Raw genomic sequence first — 9347 nt, forward strand, 5'->3', positions numbered from 1 at the left:
CCCCGTGAAATGTTTTGGGTGGATTTGTGCTGCAGCACTGACAGCGCCCATGTCTCAACCTCTGCAGCTCCTGGTGTGAGTCTCTCCCACGTGTTTTCTGGGCGTCAAAAGCTGCTGATGTGGGAAGCCAAGACTCCCTGAAGGAGTCTCCTCCCTGCAAGGTGACACAGCTCGGCCTGAGCATCCCGAGGACACGCAGGGTACTCTGTGTGAGGTGCTTCGGGAAGCACCATCCTGTCACACCATCAGCAGCTTTCCCCAGCCAGGGAGTCTTTTGAATGAAGGAAACTCAGCAACAGTGCTCATGATGGACTTTAAGGCGTCCTTGGTGACGCCTTCCAAGGGGAGGAGAAGATGAGTGCTACGCAGCAGTAAATGTATTATAATAGTGACAAATTTTCTTGTAACTTGTTGCAAAAGGAGAGGTCACTCCCACCATCTGGCTGTCCTTTGTGCTTGGCCAGGACGCAGCGGTTTGATCCGTGCTTTGGAGAGCTCTAGTGTTAATGCTGGCCTGTGATGAAACAGCTAATTAATGGCGTGTGCCACACTGCCAGAAGTGTGTGTGGGAGTGTGTGGGGTGTGTGTGATGTATATGTGTGTGTGGAGAGGAAGGGAAAAGGATCTATGCAGCACTGCTTGCCCCAAGGCTGAGCAGTCCCAAGGCCTCTGTTTCGCAGCCTAGGAATCAAGATGCAGGAGCAGTGGCGTTCCTGTTTGTCTAAATTTGCTCTTTGAGCCTAAACTATCACTTCAGGGCTCCTCTCTGGCCTTGAGAAAGTGAATCTCGTGCCTTGTCTGGTGCCTTATCGTTGGGCAGGACACCCAAGGTCACCCCAGCGGAGCGTGGGCAGGGTCAGCCTTGGAGGCGGATGGTGCTTTCTCTGTGTGCATCCCTACGGGAGAAGTAAAACGCCTTGTTCAGAGCAGTAAACTGGAATAATGCACAAGTATTGTCTTGAGGCTTCAATGCAGGTGATATTGTGAACTCCAGCCCATCGGTGCAGGGGCTGCACAGGTACCGGTGTTGGAGGCATGCAATGGCTCAGGGTGGCCGCGGACATGATGCTTTCTGCGTGGATTTGAGCAAACAGCATTTTTTGGCAGTTCTTTGTTTTCCTCCATTTTGGTGTGGCCCTTGAAGCTGTGCTGTGATGTCTCCTGAGATGATGTTTTTGGTAATCGCCCCCTCACCGCTGTGCCCCTGTGCGATAATGGGGCTGGTTACGGCTGCCATGGGACAGTGGTTTCCTTCTTTGGGGGAAAGGACTTAAAGCTCATTTTCTTTGAGAATTAGAGAGTTTGGGATATACTTAGGAGGGTTCATTTCTCACACTGGTGGTCAGGTTCCTAAATTATGGTTTTGACAGCTGTATGTAATGATATACAAATGGGAAAGTGATGGAGTAGCAGAAAATTGACTGGCAAGGACAGCATAATGTAGATAGAGAGCAATACTCACTAAAAAGCTGTGGAGACTACGGCAGCATTCCTGGAGCAAACGAATAGTAGGACCCCGGTCAGGCTGTGAAAACAGTAATGATATGACTCTGTGACCTTTAAAGCTACTTAGGGCATTCAAATGCTTTGGATTTTCAAGGCTTTATAAAATTACACAAACGGGTCATGCCTGTGACTTTCCTCCTAGGTTTCTGCAGTATTTGAATAATTTGAAGAACACTGAAATGGCTCACAAAATGGGAATTGAGGGGTGCTTATGTGCAGCAGACCTTGATGACCGGCTATGGAGGAGATCCGAGCTGGATCTGGGATGACCGCACTGAGTCCCCCTGGGACTGCCCCAAATCTCCCCATCCCCTTGGGAAGGCAATGTCCCATGGGAGGTGGGAATCCAAGGGATAAGCCCCCCATCCAGGCTCCCACTTGCCCAGCCTGGGATGCTGATGCTCTCCCGGAAAGGCAGGCAGAGAGGTGAGAGGCTCGAGCTGTCATTTTGAGCTCAGCCCATTCTTTGGTCAAAAGCTGCTGTTGAATAATAAAGTCACTCACATGCGAGGTGCGGGGCAGAGCCGCGGTTGGGCTATTTAAATGATACTCGTGTGTGCCAAGAAAACAAACAGAAAGGGCCAGTCAAAGCTTTTCAGTGTCATTGACACCCTGGGACATGCCAGGGCCAGGAACAAAGCCCGCGTTGTGGCAGAGCACAGCTCACGGGTCTGTTCGGAGCGGACAGATGTGGGGTTGCCCACCCTGCTGTGCCACAGCCGGTTGGCCACGTGGGGCCCCTTTCTAGGTGGGTGGCAAGAGGCGTCCTGGGCTTTCTCCTGCATGGGGAGGGTAAACAAATTGTGGCCCCTGTGTCCCCATGAGTGCCAGGGGTGGCGAGTGGCCAGGAGCCTGGGGGGATGCTGTCAAGTCAGGGATGGGGAGCAGCCAGGGAGCTTCAGCTCTGCCTCTGTGGTGGGCAGGAGAGGGGTGGCATCAGGACAGGGTGCCCCAAGAGTTTTGAGCATGTGGTGCAGAGACCTTAAGCTGAGCAGGCTCTGGAGGAGTGGGTTCGTGGAGGCAGCCGGAGGACGGACACATGGACAGGCTGCGGCCCTTGTGCTGTGCCCCATTTAATCGCTGGTCCCTCATCTATGAACTGCGGGTAATGTTTCATCACGTCTGGGAGCAGCTGTGGTCTATTCTTTGGTGTTTACATGTGTTACCCATTGCAGCAGGGCTACAACTTCTCTTAAAGCTCCTGGGCATGCCAGAAACGCCAGGAACGCATGGGGACACCAGGTGCTGGTGACACCGGATGTCAGGGACACCAGGTGTTGGTAACCATCAGGTGCAGCTTTAGGTCCCCGTGGGTTTATTTGCTCCATTATGGGACACGCAGCAATGGAGCGAGACAAGGGTTAAACACGGGGCCCCAGTGAAAAGAGGGAAATAGAAGGTGTGGAGGGAGCCATGGGGTCCCTGGCGCTGCGGAGCAGGGCTCCAGCTGCCTCCCGTACATATGCTGCTCATTTTTCATACTGAACACAGCTGCCGCCAGCAGCTCTTCCCTACCCCTGTTCCTGCCAGTTTTATGAGAAAAGAATAAAGAGGGGAAACAGATAACTGCAGAGGTTCATTTGCCAATTGTCAGGCTGCCGGTGCATCAGAAATAGAGTCATCGCTCTGCTTCCTCCACCGCGCCGGGGCTGCGCAGGCATCTTTTCATTAGCAGCATCATTTATTCATGCCTCCCCCCCAAGCTGCTCTCTCTTTTTTTTTGAAGAAGGGGCCTGCTGATGCTCCTGTTCTTTCCAGGATGACTTTGGTTGATGAGCACTCTCAGTGTGCAGGTTGGGTGGGAGAAATGGCCTTTCCCACAGACCTCAGCCTCTGCCTGTGGGAGAAGCCCTTGCCTTTGCCATCGGGCTGCGACCGATCAGATCAGCAAGGGCAGGCGCGGGTGGTGGAGTCTGGCTGATGCCCCTCTTTCTTTAGCTTGGTAATTAGGAGCTCTCGGAGAGAGGGAAGAGAGGTCACGCATGGAGTGGGCCTATTAACCCTGTCCCTTGCCAGCTGCCCTGCAGAGTAATGCCCCTGGAGCAGCTGCTCCAGTGCTGGCTTCCAGCAGGAAGGGAGGGAGACCCCCTTCACCTTCGCTGCCCCACACGTGGGTGGGGATTTGCCTCCCGTGGGAGCTTTGCAGCTAGAAAATGGAATTCCAGGGGCTAAATTCTGCCTGGAAGTGTTGATAGACTCCTCTCTCTTGGGAGTCTTTCTCCTGGTGCACCCTCACAGATTTTTGGCATCCCCAGAGTGGCCTTAATGAGCTGTTCTTCTTCAAGTCTGTGCAATGCTAGCTATTTTCAGCCTCCCGGGGCAACAAGTTGGACATTTTGGTAGCTGAGAGGACCTTCCCCCTCATTTCCAACACCAATTTCTACTCAAGCCAGTTTTTTGTGGGTTCAGTCGAAGTTCTTTCAGCCCCAGAGCTTTTCCTCAAGCCTGTCTGTGGGCAGGCTCAGCAGCAGGGTCCCCCTCACAGTTTGCTGGGTCTGTTGCTGTCCTGACGCCAGCGAAATTATGGAAATGTATGCAGAAGTTCCTTAGGCTCTGATGGAGTGGAAATAGTTTCATGGCATTATTTGCCCAAAATGCCGCCGTTTTGAGTGCTGTATCTGGACAGTGAGAAGCTGATGTCCAAGTAACTGTTTACAGCAGGAGCTGATGTGGCTTCTAGGGACAAGTGACTTAGCATTGCAGCACTGGGAGCATTAATGCAGCAATTCTGAAGTTTATGTATAAGCTCTGAGCTTATATCACCTCTGCCTTTCATCAAAGCAATGCCATCGCCACAGAGCTGCTCTTTGATTCCCCATCTCGCGTGCAGAAAACAACAGCCCAAAGAAATGCAGGTAAAGATGAAAGCTGAAGTCTTTGCCCAACTGTCTCAGGCTTTAAGAACCATTCCAGTTTTTATTTTCGGATGGCGGGAGGCCCTTGGTTGGTTTTCCTGGTTTCCCAGGGGCACTTCCAAGCCACAGGCAGCGGTGTTTGCTCTGCGGTCTGCAAGGGGAGGGGATGTGGGCGTTCAGAGCGCTGACTTGGTGGTGGCATCACAGATGGAGTCGGGTCCCAGAGGATAGGAACGTTGTGGGTTGATGGGTGAAAAACACCATATAGTGACCCACAGAAACCCCTAATTGTGTGCTCAGAGCAAACCCCAGACAAGCGCTGTTTATTTTGGCTCTGTCTTGGCAAGTCACCTTTGGCTTGCAGGGCTCCTATCACTCATCCTATGGTGAGCTGGTCAAGAGTCACCCAAGTAGTTAGGAAAAGAATGCTAATGGGCTGTTGTGTAAACCAACCACTGTCTGAACAGACTTTGTTTTCAATGTAAATCTGCTGCAGGGAATGATTTAACCTTCATTTATTCTTTTTTTTATTATTTCATTAAATAAGATTTATACAGGTATAGTACTGGAAAGGTCATCCATCCCCCGCGCTGTGGGAAGAGCTCTGCGCATTCCTCCCTCCTCACTCTCCTGCTTTGCCTCTTGTTTCGGGTGGGAAAGCACAAAGACTGGGTTCTGCTGCCTGCCTGGGAAGTTAATTTATATCGGCATGGTACACACAGACCCCTCAGCCCTCCTGCCTCCCATTCTCACACATAATGAATCCTCCAAGCTCAGCAATATTTCAGCTGGAGTAACCGCTGTGTAGCCTTTCCCCAAGGGAGTAAATCCCAGCGGGGGGAAAGCAGGGGTTTATTCCTCTCCTCTCCCTAGGAAATTGTTAGGTGACCGTCTCTGATGACTGCAGCAAGGCCCCGGGGTTTGGGCTGAGGTTCTCCGTCTTGCTGTGCTGCTATCGATGCGCTCTGCTCTTTCTGCGGAATGCTCTGCTTGTGTCTCTGAAATGAGATATTTAATGTCTTTCTTGTTTACTGATATGTTACAAGGCTGAATGAGGTTTGGTTTGGTGGGGTTTTTTTGCAAAGGTGTTTAAGATCCCATAGCAGCAAAGCATCAGTGCTTTGACACAGTGTGCTTACAGCCGTGCTGTGTTTATCCGATAGGCTCTGCTGGCCACCTGGCTCCGAGCACAGCATCTACAGAGAGGTGTCCCTAGCACATGGAGAGGGCTCCCAAACCAAGGCAGCAGAGCTGGAGAGGATGTTTTGCAGCTTTCCTAGCAGTAAACTCTTCTCCAGGGCTTTCCTGAAGCCAGAGAGCAGCTGGTTGGGCTGGGATGCAAGGACAAGGGTCTCTTGTTGCTGTTACCTTTACCAGAGAGCCTTTCATCATTAGTGTGTAAATGGCACCAAGCACCCAGGAATTATTCAGCTATGATCTCTTCATTAGAAGAGACCTCTGATCAGATTAATCTCACTTTCTCCCCGCAGAAGGGAGGATGATGAGCAGCTGTACCCACCAGCAAACAAAGGTTGGATGGATCTCTGAGATGTAAGGTTGCTGTGAGGTTTTCACTGAATCAGCCGTGATGGCTTTGGCTCTCATGCAAGGGCTGAAATAGTGGCATTGATGGTGGTAATTTGGACTGATGGGACCGGTTCTGAGCAGCAGGTGCCCTGCAATATGTGTGTGGTGGTTGCCTGGGTTTCCTGGGGAAAGGAGGGGAGTGTTGGATGCCTCCAGCCCGGGTCATTTTTCCAGCCCCTCAGTGGTCTGCTCTCCCTCTTGGGAAACAGGAGCCAGAGCGAGCATGGAGGATGGAGGATATGTGCTTTAACAGTAAATATGGCCTTGTTATTTATCAATGCAGAGTAATTGAAGTAATTTCATGTCATTTTTAAATGCAGTGCCTAGGGATCTAATCTATCTGTCTAATATTAATGGGTAATATTTGGTTGCCTCATTCATTCATTACTGTTTTCATTAAGACTCTAATCCCATTTAGGAGTCTGTTTGTCATTTTAAACTCCTCTGTTTTATCTTAGCCTGCCACAATCCTTTTTAACAACTTAACTGGATTCATGAGTTGTAGGCTAGCAGCTTGGGGGAAGGGGCCGCTGCTGTCTGGCATGCGGTTTTTATGGGGAGAGAGGAAAAACAGACGGCTGAAGGCAATCGCGAGCAGCAGGCACTGAGCTTTCCTGTGATACACACCACTGAGATTTGGGTCTTTCATAGCAGATCTGGATGTCTGCGTTTCAGAGCGCGGAGCTCCCTTCCCTGACGCAGAGAGTGCACTGACACCTACTTTGAAGCCTCCATCATTGCCAAACCAGCAGAAGAAGCTGCTCGGAGCAGGGTGTTCCCTCCGAGGTATCCCTGCTTCCAGTTGTTATCACATCTTGGGTGATCCTTAGCCCCACAGCCCTGGAGGTGCTGATGAGGGTGCAGGGATGTGCACCGAGATGTAAACCCCAGAGCATCTGTGCTGGGGCAAACCCCAAGCAGCACAGGCTTTGATTTTGAGGTGGAACGAGCTACATTGCTGCGGCTGGTACCCATCAACATGGTGCTGGTACTGGTGCTGGGTCTGGGGAGCAAACACAAACACCCCACATGAGATGAGGCCAGAGGGATGGACATGCACTGCAGGAGGGGAGGTTTGTCCTGCTGGAGCTCATGGTGCAGATATTCCCAGCTGAAACACTCCTGGCTGTATCCTGGCCAAGTTCACATGCACTAGGGATGGAGTGAACACAAACCTGGCCTTTTTCTGCCTCAGAGCATTGCACAGAATAAATAAAGGGATTTTCTGTAAAGTGAACTGAGATGGAGGAAACAGCAGAGGCCAAGATGCCACCCCCTGCACCAGACAAAACTCAGCACCAATCCAGGGCTGTGGCCAAGGCGTTTTGTGCCACAGAGCAGCCCCTTCGCACAGCCCAGTGCTGGGGGCTGGGTCCCCTGTCCTCACGCCCCTCCTGGACGTGTCGCTGTGCTCTGGGGCTGGGAAGCCCCCGAGGCACTGCCAGGCATCACCTGTGGTGCTGAGCGGGCGGTGGAGCTGGGCATCCCCTGTGCCGCGAGGCATCCAAGTCTAATTAGAGTCCCTGGGCGTCGACCTATTGTGCTGTTAATGACTCTCTGGCAACGTTCTGACTAAAACAGTAATTTTAATAAGCGCAGCGCAATTGTAAGCATTCGTTGAACACCTAATTACATTGGTTATAACTCCAAAATTATTCAGAATTCTATTTTTGCCACTTCCTTGTAAAATAGGGAAAGAAGCGTGCACTTTATAATTATTCACCTTAATTTTCTGAGCTTCTGTTAAAACTTTTAAATGGCTGCAGGACACGCACTCTGAGTTACGCAGCAGCAAGGCAAAGTGCCGAGCGCAGAGGCCGTGAACTGATGCGAGATGAAAGTTCAATGTGTTGGATTGATCCCCACCTGAGCCCAGAAATTTTGGAAAGCTGTTCCCCTTTTATCTTTATTAATTAGCTCCCCTGAGGCCTGGACTAATGAGCACTGCAAAGGGCCCCGCTCATTGGCGGGGTGGCCACGGCGGGGTGGTCTCGCCGAGCGTTTGTCAGAGATGGTGCCAACTCATTGAGAAGCCACTTGTGATGGCAGTGGTGACATCCCCTGCAGGGATGCTTGGCTGTGCCACACACATCAGCCCCTGGTCCTGAAACCTGGAGCAAGCCCCAAGGGACGTTCGATGTCTGCAGCACTCCTGGAAAGAGCCCCATTGCCAGAAACTCACTTTTTTTTTGCAATCAAGAGCAAAAATGCAGCTCCCCTGAGGCGTGGTGGTTTTCCAGGGGAGGAAATGTGTGTATGTATTGCAGCATAAGCTTGGTTTTGTGGTGGAGACCTTTAGCATCTCATTCCTCATTATTCGTGTATGCAGATGTATCACCCTACCCCCTTTTCCTGTCAAGTGGAGTTACTGTGAGTCAGTTTTGGAGAGGGAATAGAGCAGCTTCATGTCCCAAATGAGGGAGATGCTCTGCGGAGGTTCCTGTATTCTCGGCTGCTGTGAATGCCCTGTGTGGGGAGCACCTCTGTGGCCAGGTTTGACCTAATTATTCAGTCCGTAAATTCTGCTGCCTTTGCCGATTCCAGCCGCCTGTGTAAATACCTCAGGAGCACTTTTATTTCTATGCTGGAGATGAAAGCATCACTACCCTGGTCCGTGCTCAAGGCTTTCCCAGTGGCTCGCTCTCCGGTGGACACACGTGGCGTACAGGTGTGGTTCCAGAAAATCTCACTTGGATGTTTCACACCGATGCAGCAATGAAGTCGAGTCATGATGGACCATGGGGAAGCGTTTTCCTGCATGAACTTGCAATGCCAGGACAGGAATTTGGCTGCTGCTGGGTTGGATGGAGGAAGCTCTGGCTTGAGGACAGTTTTGCAACTAGCTCAAGCCTTACTCTGGGGCATTTGCTGGTTTTTTTTGTTCTTTCTTGAATCCCAGAGGAGCCTGCCCTTGGTTTCCTCACCTCCCCCAGGAGTTGTACCTGGAGGGCAGCTGGAGCAAGGAGGCAGCTATGCTCTGAGAAGGTCTTGTTAGTGGCTAACGAAGCTGTTCGGCTCCTCTGCCCAAACACAGCTTGTCCTCGTCGGATGCTAATGAGGTTCTTATAGCAGTGAAGCCAAACTGGTTGAAAAGGTTGCTTAGATCAGTTTAAGGGACTTTCTCCACATGCATCTGCAGCACTGTAATTAAATAATCCCTTTGTAGCCATGGAAACATGGTCTCTGTGTCCTCTCCCACTCACTGCTTTCCTGCCAAAAGTTATGGGCGTTGATGTGGCTGTGACAGCCCCTCAGCAGCTCGGATCGTCCTCGCCGTGCTCAGGGCGTGGGAGAGAGCCAGGGCCTCGGGAGCTGCTGTACCTGTCAGGAGAGCTCCCCCACATCCACGCCTCGCTGGGGCGCGTCCCCCATCCATCACTCCCTGATGGAGCTGGCATT

Source organism: Mesitornis unicolor, unplaced genomic scaffold (assembly GCF_000695765.1).
Source record: "Mesitornis unicolor isolate BGI_N332 unplaced genomic scaffold, ASM69576v1 scaffold12161, whole genome shotgun sequence".
Lineage (NCBI taxonomy): Eukaryota > Metazoa > Chordata > Aves > Mesitornithiformes > Mesitornithidae > Mesitornis > Mesitornis unicolor.